Source organism: Tamandua tetradactyla, chromosome 2 (genome assembly GCF_023851605.1).
Source record: "Tamandua tetradactyla isolate mTamTet1 chromosome 2, mTamTet1.pri, whole genome shotgun sequence".
Classification (NCBI taxonomy): domain Eukaryota; kingdom Metazoa; phylum Chordata; class Mammalia; order Pilosa; family Myrmecophagidae; genus Tamandua; species Tamandua tetradactyla.
Genome location: NC_135328.1, coordinates 178076020 through 178091848, shown reverse-complemented (window position 1 = coordinate 178091848; position 15829 = coordinate 178076020). Strand labels below are relative to the sequence as shown.

The following is a 15829-nucleotide window of genomic DNA, read 5'->3' as shown; positions in this document are numbered from 1 at the left end:
GATTTATAGTAGAAGCTTACACAGAGTAAATGTATGGTGTGTTTGTGGTGGTGGGAGGGGGGCTAAGATGAAACCAAGTGACTGACACAATTTAGAGGCGGACACACAGGGAAAAGCAAGCAAAGGAGAGTGGAGTCAAACAAGTCAAATGAAGGAAATTCAAGAAGGAAAGGCAAAACAAACAAATGCATTGAAGAGCTTGAGTAAGATAAGAATGGGGAAAAAAAAGAATTTGGATTTGACCATTAAGATTTTCAGTTTCAATGTTGGGTCACACACAAGATTTTATTTCTTTAAGAAGTAAATGGAAGGGGAAGAAATGGGGTCATGCAAACAAAAATAACTGTAATACAAGGCAGAATGTGTATTGTATTAAAATATAAACATATTTTTCTGCTCTGTTATTGGTCTACTGCTCATAAATCTGTGATCTGCATGTTAGCTGACTTCCTCCAGACAGCTGGCCTCCAAGCCAACCAGACAACATTGCCCATGTCCTAGACTCTTGTGCTCCTCCCCTTACCCATTCAATAGGCAAGCACCTTCTGCTTTCTACGACCAGCCTGCAGAGCCCCAAGTATGCATGCTTTTCTCCTATTCAGCTCTCTACTTTCCCGGGCACATAGGTACTACAAAAGAGTTGGAGAAGGTTGTATCAAATTATGGTCAGCAAAGAGTCTCTCCACACTGGAAAACACTACTGCCACCACTCTCCAGGGCTTGTCATTCAGTCTTGCCCCTGTGTCAGTCTTCTTTTTTCCTGATGGTTTTCTCTCAGAAGCCCTGTGAGGTCTCCCTCTAATCCTGTCTCCTTTGGGGTACACTGGTCCTGAATACAAATATGTACATACATGAACCAAGTTCAAGCTCTCTCTCCTCAGGGTTTCCAGACTTGAAGCAAACCACACAATTAGACTGGACATATTTTTCAGTGTGCCCAAATGTTCCATGGCAGATAGAAACTGGAGATAGGAGGAAAATAATAACTAACACAAACTGAATACTTACATTGTATCAGGGACTGTGCTAAGCTCTTTATATACATTTTTCAGATGAGGAAACTGTCTCAGAAGTTAAGTAACTTTCTCAAAAGTGACATAGTTGGAAAATGGTTAGACTGTTTGAACCCATGAAGTGTTAGTTCAGAGTTCTAGCTAAGTTAAGGACAAGAAAACTAGGCAAAGAAGAAGAAAAAAAGAAGGAAGAGGAGGAAGAGCAAGAGAAGGGGGAGGAGGAGAAGAAGAAAAAAGACAACTATATTGTTTCTACCTTCAATTATCCTTTGTGAATTGAAAGTTCAGTTGAATAAGAGCATTAAAAAGTAAGAAAAGGAAATGCCAAGGAAACGTAGGAGCAAAATACGTAAAATGAGTAACAAAAACAGAAACAAATATCAGTCATGAAGATAGATGCAAGCAATTTACTATCTTACATTAAAGGACAAAAACTAAGGAATTCCATTTTGTAACCAAGAAATCAGAATTTAAGGGTTGATTTTGATTACTGAATCAATATATAGATATTCCTTTTTGCTTTCTGGTATATTGGAGTAGACAGGGAAATTCCTGAAATCTCTAAATTGTAACCTAACTACCTTGATTTCTGACAATGATTCTATAGCCCCTGTGATTGTAAAAATTTTGTGATTGACCTTCATTTATACCAAGATATCCAGTTTTTCAACTTTAGAGTTTTGTAATCACTAAAGACAGTCCCTAATGTTTATTAATGAAGGATCTTGGGTCAGCCCAGAACTAATCCACCCTAAGTCCAAAGTAATCTTAATAACCGAGACTGGATCTAACCAAAATGGGCCTGCTTGACATACACAGTAGCTTAGACTTTAACCTACAAGTTACCTATACCTCATGCTGCCATTTTCTCACATACGTTCTGTGACTAAGCATGTAATCAATCTGCGCATGCTTAATAATTAAAGTGCCTCTAATTATATCATTTGGGGCCACTGTGCTCATTATCCTAAACCTTGCCCATCTTTTCTCTAATAAAGCTAGGTGAATTACTGCAGATTAGGGAGACAGATTTTGGGCCCCTAAGCCATTTGCTCTCCTACGTGTCTAGTAATAAATTTTTTCTTTTTGAAACCTGGTGTCTTAGGAATTGGTTATTGAGTGCATCAAGCAAAAGAATCCATGGCATTTGTCCGGTAACAATTTCAAGCTGCTAATTTGGACACAAGAATTTAACTTCCCCTGCATCAGTCTGAGTGCAGGAAACAGAAACCACAAGGAAATTTAAATATAAAGAATTTGTTATTAGTAAAAGATGCTTAGTACTAAAAAGGTTAAAAAAAAAAAAACTTAAAAGACACAGAAGTAGCAAGCACAAAAGCATGTGTGAGGACAGTGAGCAAGTAAGGAACAAAGACCCTAGAGGAGTCCTGCTCCCATCTGAGACTCAGACCTCTTTTGAGAGGGTTTGCTGCCATAAGAACATGAGGACTGCAGGTGGTGAAGGAAATTGCCTAAGGCTGCAGGCTAGAGTTGGTTCATAAGAAAGGCCCACCAGATGGCAGAGAAATTTGCCAAACTGAGCAGGCAGGCTGGATATGGTCTGTAGGAGCACCCACTGGGTGGTGAAAAAACTTGCTAGAGGATATGGACCAGCCTTAGCTGGCCAATAGGAGCAGCCTGCCAGATGACAGAAATATGCTGAAGGTTGTGGGTCACAGCTGGACCATGAGGGCTGCTGAGGTGAGCACTACCAGGTCTCCTTCATGATGTCATAAACCAGAACACTGGAACCAGGAAATGAAGTATCTTTTTCATCCTATGGCTTTGTAGTGTCTATTGACAATTAATGTCTTAGTCTTTCTCCCCTCACTAATGTATTTCTCAATGCCCTAGAGACAGTGTGTCTGCTAAGCCTCAGGAGTTATAGTGGGGAGATGAGTGCACAATTTGCACATGATAAACCCACTCTAACTTTCCTATCTTCTTAAAACTTTGGAGTCCCTTCTTTGCCTCATAACAGCAAAGTTCTGGTATCTCATCCCCATCAAGCGTATGAAGTGGATCCCCTCAAAACTGAGTCCTCATCCAAAGCACTGTGGGCCAAATAGAGACGCCGAGATTTTGGGGAAAGAAGAACTGTATTGCAAAGTAAGTCAGCAGAGGTCAGGAGATACAGTCTGAAATCTGCCTCCCTGAACTAGAAGAGCCTGGGTTTTTGTTAAAATCAAACAAAAGGAGGAACAGTGCAACGACGGTTCAGTGGCAGAATTCTCGTCTGCCATGCCAAAGACCCGGGTTGGATTCCCAAGCCTGGCCTTGTGAAAAAAAAAAATCAAGCAAAGGGAGGTGGAGGCAAGGTTGTTAGGGATATTGGCATATGGTAATTAGCTAGTAAATATCTAAATTAGCAAAATAGGTTACCTATTGCCATTGGCTGTTTAAACATTCCAATTAGGGACTGCAAACTAGGGACTAGTACTAATGAGTCCTTTGTTGTGATGAGTGGGGCCTATGACATTATCAGAACTGGTAATGGGTGGACCTCTTGCTTTCTTTCTGGGCCCTGTGTTTCCTTTCCCTGTTGTTCCTGCTCTCTTTGATTCCATTCATAGAATATTTCATGTTCAGGGGTCTCTTCACATTCAGGATCCCTCTTTCAGTGCATGCACAGCAAACTGGTTTGGACTACTTTTTAGATAAAATGCAGTTTTAACTAGGCATTCCAGGAACCAAAGGGACTATTCTAGTGGACTAGTATGCAATGATCATGGTTCTTATGTGAAGTGTGTGGCAGTTTCAGCCCATGGAGTACAAATTTCAGTCAACTGACCCATTAAGTGGTTAGAGTCACTTCCATCTGCACAAGTTAACAAATGAAATCTGGAATCTCTGTTTAGTGTCCCCATATCAATCAATTCTGTCCTATGTAGTGTTATATTCTGCCCTTCTTGGTCTTATACTCTTATAATCTACTCCAACACATGTTCCTAGGTTTCTGCTGATATATATATTAGCTGAACCTCCTAATAATTCCTTTGGTATATAAGCTGTAGTATAAGCTGTAGTGTGCAGCAGAACTTCATTCTGTTCTGTTGTATGGATATACCACACTTTGTTAATCCATTCATCTGTTAATGGGCATTTGGGTTGCTTCCATCTTCTGGTAATTACGAATAATGTGCTGTGAACATTGGTGTGCAAAATATTGTTCCAGTTCCTGTTTTCAGATCTTTAGGGTATATACCCAGAAGATTGCCAGGTCTTATGGTGATTTCATACCTAAGTTTCTGAGCAATCACCACTGTCTTTCATAGCAGCTGGACCATTCACATTCCTACCAACAACGTATGAGGACTCCTATTACTCTACATCCTCTCCAACACTGGCTATTTTCTTTTCTTTTTTTTCATAGTAGCCTTTCTAATGAATGTGAGATGGTCTCTCAATGTGGTTTTGATTTGCATTTTCCTGATGGCTAATGACTTTGAGCATATTTCATTTTATTATTGGATATTTCTACATTTTCTTTGGACAAATGTCTATTCGAGTCTTTTACCTAATTTTTAACTGTATCATGTGTCTTTTTGTGTTAAGTTGTAGAAGTTCTTTATATATTCTGGATATGACACCTTTAACAGATATGTGGTTTCCAACTACTTTCTCCCATCTGTAGATGGTCTTTTTACTTTCTTAGTTATGTCCTTTGATGCAGAAAAGTTTTTACTTTGATGAAGTCCCATTTATCTATTTTTCTTTTGCTGCTCACACTTTTGGTATAAAGTCTAAAAAACTACTGCTTAACACAAGGTGCTGAAGACGTTTTATGTTTTCTAATAGGATTATTATAGTTTTAGTGTTCTCTAATTTGATCCACTTTGAATTGACTTTTGTGTCAATTATAAGGTATAAGGCAGGGGTCCACTTCCATTTTATTGTATGTGGACATCCAGTTCTCCCAGTACCATTTGTTGAAGAAATTATTCTTTTCCTGGCACACTTGTAAAAGAACAGTTGACCAAAAGTGTGAGGGTTTATTTCTGAACTCAAGATATTTACATGTGACATAAACAACAGAAGATCAGTAAGCATATCACAATGCAGACAGATATAGCCCAGGCTAATGACCAAATTAAAACATCAGAGGAGACACAGATGTTGGAACAACTAATCAAACATGTTCATATAACTCTACTTAAAGTAAGTGGGATGGCAAATGACATAAAGGAGATCAAGAAGACAGTAGAAGAGCATAATGAGGTATTTGAAAGAATAGAAAATAGCAGATATCACAGAGATTAAAGACTCTGTAGACCAAATAAAAAACATATTAGCAGCACACAACACCAAATTTGAAGGGACAGAAGAAAGAATAAGTGATATAGAGGGCAGATAAATGACACTGAACACTCAAAACAGCAAATGGCAAAAAACGATAGAGAAACTTGAATTGGATCTCAGGGAAATGATAGAAATAAAAAAAAGCATGCAAATATAAGAACGATTGGTGTCCAGAAGGAGAAGAGGGGAGTAAAGGGCTAGGAAGAGTAGTTGAGGATATAATGGGGGAAATTTTCCCAACCTTTATAAAGGACATAATTATACAAGTCAAAGAAGCCCATCGAACTCCAAACAGAATAAATACAAATAGGTCTTCCCCAAGACATATACTAATCAGCCTGTCAAATGTTGAAGAGAAGCAGAAAATTCTGAACGTGGTAAGAGAAAAACAATCTACTACATACAAACAAAACCACATAAGACTGAGTTCAGACTACTCAACAGCACCATGGAGGTGAGAAGGCAGTGGTATGATATATTTAAGATCCTGGAAAAGAAAGATTTCCAGCCAAGAATTCTGTACCCAGTCAATTTTGAATTATCTTCAGAACTGAAGGAAAGATCAAAGTTTTCATAGGCAAACAAGTCCTGAAAGAATTTGCCAACAAGAGACCAGCCCTACAAGCAATATTAATGGGAATTCTGCCAGCTGAAAACAAAGACAAGAGAGGGGGTTCTGGAGGAGGGTACAGAATTGAAGAATGCCAGTGAGGGTAACTTAAAGGATAAAAAGAGAAAGAGGGAAAAAGAATATATAGACCTGGCTAATAAAATCCAAAAGATAAGATGGTGGATTGAAGAAACACCTTTCAGTAATAACTTTGAATGTTAACAGACTAAACTTACCAATTAAAAGATACAGCTTGGCAGAATGGATTAAGAAATAAAATCCAGATATATGCAGTTTATAAGAGACTCATCTTAGACACAAGGATACAAATAGATTGAAAGTGAAATGATGGAAAAAGATTTTCAATGCACATTGTAACCAAAAGACAGCAGGAATTAGCTATATTAATGTCAGACAAAATAAACTTTAAATGCAAAGACATCATAAGAGACAAAGAAGGACACTATATACTAATTAAAGGGCCAATTCACCAAGTAGATATAACAATTATAAATGTTTATGCTCCCAAACAAGGAGCTCCAAAGTACATGAGACAGACATTGGCAAAACTGAAGGGAATGATAGATGTTTCACCAATAATAGTAGAAGAGTTCAATACACCACTCTCCTCTATAGATAGAACAACCAGACAGAAGATCAACAAGGAAATAGAGAAGTTAAATAACTTGATAAATGAATTAGACCTAACAGAAATATATAGGTCATTGCACCCCAAAACACAAAGTTATATATTTTTCTCTAATGTTCATGGAACATTCTCCAGGATAGATCATATGCTGGGGCACAAAACAGGCCTTTATAAATATAAAAATATTGTAACTATTCAAAACACTTTCTCTGATCACAATGGGATGAAGCTGGATCTCAATAACCACCAAAAAAACAAGAACATTCACAAATATATGGAGATTAAATAACACACTCTTAAACAACACTAGGTGAAATAAGAAATTGCTAGAGAAGTCAGTAGCTATCTGGCGATGAATGAAAATGAGAATACAACTTATCAGAATTTATGGGATGCAGCAAAAGCTGTGCTCAGAGGTAAATTTGTTGCCCTAAATGCCTATATTAAAAAACAAGAAAGAGCAAAAATTGAGGGCTTAACAGCAAACCTGGAGGAACTTGAGAAAGAACAGCAAACTAACTCCAAAGCAAATAGAAGAAGAGAAATAAGAGATTAAAGCAGAGATAAATGAATGGGAGAATAAAAGAACAATGAAAAGAATCAATAAAACCAAAAGTTGGTTCTTTGAGAAAATCAATAAAATGGGTGGGCCACTAGCAAGATTGATAAAGAAAAAAAAGAGAGAGGATGCAAGTGAACAAAATCAGACATGAGAAGGGAAGCATAACGACAGATGCTGAAGAAATAAAAGAAATCATAAGAGGCTATTACGAATACCTATATGCCAACAAACTAGACAACGAAGATAAAATGGACAAATTCCTGGAGACACACAAACAAGCTACACACCCTCAGGAAGAAATAGAAGATCTCAACAAACCAGTCACAAGTAAAGGGAGTCAATCAGTCATCAAAAATCTTTCTAGTCCGCTCTGCGCCCGGCGGCGGGCAGCAGGCGGCTGACAGAGAGCGGAGACCCGCGGGACGGAAGCTGTGGGCGGGCGCCGTGCAGATGGCCAGGGCGAGCAAGATCTGAGGCTTGGCTCCCTGAAACGTGACCATGTTGATTCAACAGCTTTTAGGACTCAGTTAAGATTCTAGAGAAACGGCACATTATAAAACAGAACAAGGTCCCGTATGTAACCCGGGAGCAAGATGTGATGTCACGCCTGGATCACCCCTTCTTTGTTAAATTGCACTTCATGTTTCAGGATGACGAAAAGCTGTATTTTGGCCGTAGTTATGCCAAAAATGGAGAACTACTTAAATACATTTGCAAAATCAGTTCCTTCGATGAGACCTGCACTCAGTTTTACACAGCTGAGATCGTGTCTGCTCTGGAGTACTTACATGGCAAGGGCATCATCCACAGGGATCTCAAACCAGAAAACATTTTGTTAAATTAAGATACGCACATCCAGATCACAGATTTTGGAACAGCCAAGGTCTTATCACCAGAGAGGTATGTGTGTGCTGTGTTTGCAGCAGAGCCCTGACTGGGGTCTGAAGATTCAGAGCAACTTCTCGGGAAACATTGACTTGTACTGCCCTCTTCATCAAGGACAGATGTCTGCTTTGTTAGTCTGAAGCAGATGCTTGGCTTTCTCTGAGGAAGTCCTGCTGTGTGTGGTGGGGTCCGGAGGCTCCTTCAGCTGCCTGTGGCTGGTCCGGATGTTTAGGGAGTACAGGAACAGAACTTGCCTTCAGTACTGTGGTTACTGTTTCTCATCAGCATCCACTGTGGCCCAGGCTCCTTGTCATCTGCCTGGAAAACGGCAGGGGTGCCATGTTGTTCCTGGTCACTGATGTGAGCCAGCCCCTACTTCCTCTTTGGTCGTGTGGGGTGTGACAGGGGTGATGGTCTCCCCACAGGCCTTGAGGCACAGGCTTTCTTATTTAGAGTAAGCTTCCACAAAATCACAAAATGAATGGATGCTGCTTTTACCTGTGGGTCATTCATGTATTTATCATCACAGTTCTTCCAAACCACTCTTCTCCCAGGATCACTTCTGGCCTTGGATAATCTAAGGTGCCAACTTCATTACCTGCACAACTGTTAGGGGAGGACAGTGGGCCAGAAGGGTGACCTGCGTTTTCTTAGCCTTAGGGCATCTTGTCTGCCCTTCAGGTGTCTACTGTCTGTCCATGAGGTTCTAAAGAATGGTCATTTAGCTTTTGAAAACTGCTTTAAAGTGTTGGATAGAAAAGTTAAAACCCTTGATGATGATTTTTAGGGTGCAGTTGAAAGCTGTTGTGTGAGTTAATAAGTGACCTTGAAAATGAAACTCAGGACTTTAACCACCTGCCATTTCTGGGTGGAAGAGAAGGCAGAGGTGTGGTGGGCCTAGCCCTGAGCTGGAGAGGCTGCCACAGGGCTGCTGTGCAGAGCTTCTCTGGGGGCTGTGGTTACTTGCTTGCCCCCATGGCATCTTGTTAGATAAAGGCCTCAATCAGAAGCTCTGGGTAGAATAACTGGGATGGAGTTGGGTGTGGAAGAGTGTCAAGAAGGTTTTCTCAGTCCCTTGATGCTGGGTCTTGGCTCGTTCTAGGGTTTCTGTCCCACGTTGCCAGGGGGGTCCACCCCCCTGGGAGTCGTGTCTCGCGTAGACAGGGGTGGGGTGGTGGGTTTGCTTGTTGTGTTGGCTGTGGAGAGAGGCCACATCTGGGTAACGGGGGAGGTTCTCTTGGGGGTGACTCAGGCCTGATTTTGAGTGGACTTGACCTGTCGTTTGTGGGGTTGAGTTTCGTGTGGGCAGGCCCCAGTATTGGGGGCTCAGCCTGTGGCTTTGCTTGTCCCCACTGCTTGTAGGACTGTCAGGAGTTCGGCTTGTGGGGGTTGAATTTTTCCCCCACTCTCGTCATTCCCTGAAGGGGACTTTGCAGATATGTTTTTATTCACTGTTCGGATCGCTCTGGGATTTATTGGGGCATCACTCTGGACGGGGCAATGGAATCTCATGTCCTGCTCAGGGTTCCATGTACTTATGGCGTTCAATTAGGATGTCTACGTGGGTTGTATTGGGAAGTGCACTAGTCAAAATATGAATTTTGTACCAAGTGGACATTTTTTGCTTTGGTCTCACACATAAGGTAAAATTTTAAAATATTGATTGCCATCTGTTTTCAGCACCCTGCTTTAATGACATTTCTTTGTTAGAAGAGAGGAATTCTTGACAGTGAGTGTTGACGCTTTGAGGAGAGAAATGAGGCAATAGCTATATTGGGGAGGTAGGAGCAAGAAAATTTTTCTTCTTCTTCTAAGACATAGAAATAACAGCATGATTATATGATGATGAAAATGATCCAGTGAAGAGAAATGAGTACATTATTCTTATATTCCATGATCAGCTCATATATACTGTTAACTTTTTTGCCCTTCCTTTACTTTGCCACACTTCCTGGCAATACCTTGAACTTGATGAAATCCCATACTTCTACTACTAGGTGCTTGCTCTTTCTGTTACACCATCATGTAGTGAGCACAACTGTCACAGCAGGGAGAAGACTTTCCCTTTACTCTGTGGAGCTCTGGCTTTAGACTTTAGCAATAAAGTGGATTCTGAGGCTATATGTGGGAGAAAGTGGCTTAGTCTCAGGATGATGGGATTGAGAACTGACTTTTTTCCTAAAGGATTTTAAGTCCCAGAAAGTGGATTTATTTGGGTATGTTGGTTTGTTTAGTGGAGAGTTCTCTGAATGTTTTCCCCAGGTTAGATGTTTGTCTGTTTGAGCCAGTAGGATATCCTACTGGGTGAGGGGATTGTCAGGGTGAAAGTGGATTGGGGAATCAACACGGCAGCTCCAGTCCCTTCACCTAGGCCTAGGTCACACTTTCAAAGCAATTCCCCTTGCTCTGATCTCTACATCTGTTTTCTGAGTACCATGCTGTATGGTATGTGAAGCGGTGTTTGAAGCAGTGTTTGAAGTCTGTTGAGTATAATTCTAAAAAATGAGTAATCCAGCAATTAATTGGTATTTCATAAAATTATGTCAACCTGTTAAAGTGCTAGCCGGTGGGTTATCTAGGTATAATAAGAGTTTAATGCTTGTTTAATTGTGAGTTGGTATGTTAAACATTCAATGTCTGTTTAATTGTTAGCTGGTGTGTTCTATCTAGTTATTAATTCGTGTGTTACTTTAATATAATAAGCATTGTGTCCATTTGAATTTATTTGATGTGTTCCTGCATTTATATTGGTCAAATGTTCCTAATTATTTACTGATTGCAGAAATTCTTTAGTAAGGGAATGTTTGGGCTATAGTAGATTTTAAAAGATTTTAGTTATTAAAAAGGGTTTATTTCTGTAACATAAAAAAAAAAAATCTTCCTACAGATTGAGAAAACCTTCTCAACCAAAAGGGGGAAGAGTGTAATAAGATAAAGTGTCAATGGCTGAGAGATTCCAAACGGAGTCAAGAGGTTATCCTGGAGGTTATTCTTACACATTAAGTAGATATCACCTTGTTGTCCAAGATGTAATGGAGAGGCTGGAGGGAACTGCCTGAAAACGTAGAGCTGTGTTCCAGTAGCCATGTTTCTTGATGATGATTGTATAATGATATAGCTTTCACAGTGTGACTGTGTGATTGTGAAAACCTTGTGTCTGATGCTCCTTTTATCTACCTTGTCAACAGATGAATAGAACATATGGAATAAAAATAAATAATGGGGGAACAAATGTTCAAATAAATTTAGTTTGAAATGCTAGTGATCAGTGAAAGGGAGGGGTAAGGGGTATGGTATGTAAAATTTTTCTGTTTTCATTTTATTTTTCTATTGTCTTTTTATTTCGTTTTCTGAATTGATGCAAATGTTCTAAGAAATGATCATGATGATGAATATGCAACTATGTGATGATATTGTGAATTACTGATTATATATGTAGAAGGGAATGAGCATATATTAAGAATGTTTGTGTTTCTTTCTCATAATTTCTTTTTAAATTAATAAATTTTTAAAAAATCTTCCTACAAAGAAAAGCCCAGGGCCACATGGCTTAATAGGGAGATTTTATCAAACAGTCCATAAAGAACTAACACAAATCCTGCTCAAGCTTTTGAGCAAAAAGGAACTCTACCTAACTCATTTTATGAAGCTAATATCATTTTAATACCAAAACCAAGTAAATGCGCTATAAGAAAGGAAAACTACAGGCCAATCTCCCTAATGAACACAGATGCAAAAATCCTCAATAAAATATTAGCAAAGTGAATCCAACAACACATCAAAAGAATTATACACCATGACCAAGTGGAGTTCATACCAGGAATGCAAAGATAGTTCAACACAAGAAAATCAATGTAATATATCATATTAACAAACCAAATGGAAAAATCACATGATCTCTCTATGGATGCTGAAAAAGCATTCGGCAAATTCAACATCCTTTTCTGATGAAAACACTCCAAAAGATAGGAATCAAAGGTAAATACCTCAATATAATAAAGGAGATATATGAAAAACCGATAGCTAGCATCATACTCAATGGAGAGAGTTGGAAAGCTTTTCCCCTAAGATCAGATACAATACAAAGATGCCCACTGTCACCACTATTATTCAACATTGTGCTAGAAAAATTCTTGCTCGAGCAATCAGGCAGGACTAAGAAATAAAAAGGCATCCAAATTGGAAAGGAAGGAGTAAAACTCTCATTATTTGCAGATGATATGATACTATATTGGAAGATCCTGAGAAATTTACAGCAAAGTTATTTGAGCTAATAAACAAATTCAGCAAGGTGACAGGATATAAAATTAACATGCAAAAATCAGTAACATTTGAATGATTTCTAAATGTTGTGTTAGTTAATTTTTTTTAATTAATAAGAAAAAAATCAGTAACATTTCTATTGCAAGCAATGACCTAGGTGAGGGGTCAGTTAAGGAAAAAATTCCATTCAAAATAGCAACTAAAAGAATCAAATACTTAGGAATGAACCTAACTACAGATGTAAAGGATTTGTATACAGACAACTATATAACATTGCTAAAAGAAATCAATGGAGATTTAAATAGGTGGAAAGACATTCCCCACTCATGGATAGGAAGGCTAAATATAGTTAAGATGTCAATTCTCCCCAAATTGATCTACATATTCAACACAGTATCAATCAAAATTCCAACAACCTACTTTGAAGATTTAGAAAAGCTAACTACCAAATTCATCTGGAAGGGAAAGAGACCTAAATAGCTAAAAGCATCCTTAAAAAGATGAACAAAGTAGGAGGATTAACCCTCCCTGACTTTAAAACCTATTATAAAGCCACAGTGGTCAAAAAAGCATGATACTGGCACAAAAACAGAAGCATTGACCAATGGAGTTGAATTGAGAGTGGAGAAATAGACCAGACATTTTCACATCGATGTTCATAGCAATATTACGCACAATTGCCAAAAGATGGAGACAAAGCAAATGCCCATCAACAGACGAGTGGATCAACAAAATGTGGTCTAGTCATACGAAGGAATACTATGCAGCAGTAAGATAAAATGACATTCTGAAGCATATGACAAGATGGATGAGCCTTGAGGACATAATGCTGAACAAAATTAACCAGACACAAAAGGATAGATCCTGTATGATTCCATAATCAGAGACTTATAATACAGAATATAGGGGACTTAGAGATTCATAGAAACTAGAAATGGGTGAACCATTAGCTAATGCGGTTGAACTCCAATGTGAGGGAATAGATAGGAGCAAAGGTGGTTCCTTAGTGGGTCTAGAAGTAATATTATCATATTGAAGACGAACAAGATTGAAAGGAGTTTATAGACCTACGTGTACCATTGATTAACAATAGAAATATGAATGAGTTCTTGTAAGAATTACTTTAAAGATATGATTCTTGTATAAAAACTGTTTAAGTCCAGGGTACAGGGGGAAAACTGCTATTGTATGCTATGGGCTATGTTCAAAAGGAAAGCATTAACACTACCACAGCAACAGCAGTAGTAAATAATGGGGGGAGGGACAAGAGTTAAGAGAAGGTTTAGATTTCCTATTTGGCGAGAGTGTGTTTATTGGTTTTCTTTCTCTTGGGAACAATGAAATTATCTAAAATTGAGAGTGTTGATGGTCTGTGGACTTTGGCCCTTCTACATGATGCTGGATGAATGCAGGTGGCTGAAGGATGCACTGACTGAGAAGAAGATTGGCGAACCATGGTGTACACTTATGAATGAAGGTTGTGTTGCTATAAAAAGGAACAAAGTCATGAGACATGCAATGATGTGAATGAACATGTGGGACATTTGTGAGACAAAATAAGCCAGAAATAAAAGAACATCAATGGTATGGTCACCTTTAGAAAATGCTTATAAGGAAACAGGGGCCTAGATTGTAAACTTTTAGAGCGGACACATTAAGTCCAGAGTGGTGATTATGATTTCTGGATTTTCAGAGGCTATTTAATATATATAGCCTGATATTTAGAGATAAGAACAAAGCTGATCAGGTTGGGGTTAAAGTACTCAGAACATAGGAGTAAGAAAGACAGTGTCTTTATTTTAGAACCACACATACCCTTTGAGACCAAAGGAAGAAAGGTTTATTTGGTCTGGAACTGAAATTCTGTGTAGTGCATAATCTAACTTAACCTATTGTATATAGCTCATTTGAACAACTGAAACACAGAGAGCACAGAATAAGAAAGAGGGCCTTTAATCTTGGATAGATTAAAGTAATATCTGAATACATCTTAGAGTATATTAAGCAGATAATCAAAAAGTATTGGCAAAGTCCCTTGAGGGATGGGAGAAAGACTATGCAGCTATTAAACCTTACCATCATCAAAAATGGACAGCACAATAATACCTAATTGTAAAGTAATCATGTTAAAATACTGAATGAAGCTGCATCTGAGCTATAGGTTTTTTTTTTTGTCTCTCTGTTTGTCTTTTTTTTTCTTTTTCCTTTTCTTTTTTTTTTACTATTATTATTTTTTTCTCTATATTAACATTCTATATCTTTTTCTGTTGTTTTGCTAGTTCTTTTCCTAAATCGATGCAAATGTACTAAGAAATGATGATCATGCATCTATGTGATGATGTTAAGAATTACTGATTGCATATGTAGAATGGAATGATTTCTAAATGTTGTGTTAATTTCTTTTTTTTCTTTAATTAATTAAAAAAAAAAAACCTTACCATCAGGGAATCCCCTGATATTGTTTCAAACTTTAGGGACGCCCAAATCAATAGGCCATGCCCTCGATCGTGAAGCTTACTCTTGTGAAGCTTATGTAGGTAGCAGGGAAGCTTAGGCTACCTATAGGCATGCCTAAGAGTTACTTCTGGAAGACCTCTTTTGTTGCTCAGATGTGGCCTCATTCTCTCTAAGCCCAACTCTGCAAATGAAATCATTGCCCTCCCCACTACGTGGGACATAACACCCAGGGGTGAAATTCTCCCTGGCAACGTGGAAGATGACTCCCAGGGATGAACCTGGCCCTGGCACTGTGGGATCAACAATTCCATCCTGACCAAAAGGGGGAAAAGAAGTGTAAGTAATAAAGTATCAGTGGCAGAGAGAGTTCAAGTAGAGTCGCGAGGCTACTCCAGAGGTTGCTCTTCTGCAAGCTTCAGTTAGTCCTTGCTACCTATCATAACCTGCCAAATCCCAACCAGGACTATTCCAGCCAATACTAAAGAACACCAAGGGCAATATATAAGATTCCACAAGGGTTCCATGCACTAGAGTAACTTTCCAGAAGCTTATAACCTCCAGATGGGTCCTTGGTCCAGATAAGTCCTGAAACCTAGAGGGCCCCATCTTTCTAGAACATCACATAGTTCCATCTCCCTGCCCCATATTAGTGACAGATCCTTCCAGTATGAAAAAGTTAGAATGACCATAGCCCAGACACCCCTAAAGAGAGAGATGGAATGATCAAAGTTGATGGTGGAGTTATACAGTGAAGATAGGATTTAACAAATGAATATGAATGCTGAATCATTAAATTGATATATCTTTTAGTCTCCAGTATCTTAGAGCAGCTAGAAGTAAAAATCTAGAATTGTGGAATTGTAACCCATGTCAAACTCTGAAATATATTCTACAACTAATTGTTGTGCTATGCTTTGAAATTTATTGCTTTTTTGTATATATGTTATTTTTCACAAAAAAAAATGAAAGAAGGAAAAAAAGTCAATTGTAATGATAAAAAAAATTTAAGCCTTCTAGTTTCCTATATTCTGGAGCAGCTAGAAGGAAAAATCTGAGAGGATCATATGGTTAGCCCATTGCAAACTTTGGGA

The 15829-nt window shown here is 38.6% G+C and overlaps 1 long non-coding RNA gene across 5 annotated transcripts in view; it reads left to right on the top strand.

Moving 5' to 3' along the window:
• Window positions 1–2812: 2812 nt before the first annotated feature.
• Window positions 2813–15829, top strand: part of LOC143663182 (uncharacterized) — a 65067-nt gene continuing 52050 nt past the window's right edge. For all 5 annotated transcript variants that reach the window (XR_013165846.1, XR_013165850.1, XR_013165849.1 and 2 more), the window contains exon 1: window positions 2813–3122. This is a non-coding gene — a long non-coding RNA (uncharacterized LOC143663182). The remainder of the gene's footprint in view (window positions 3123–15829) is intronic.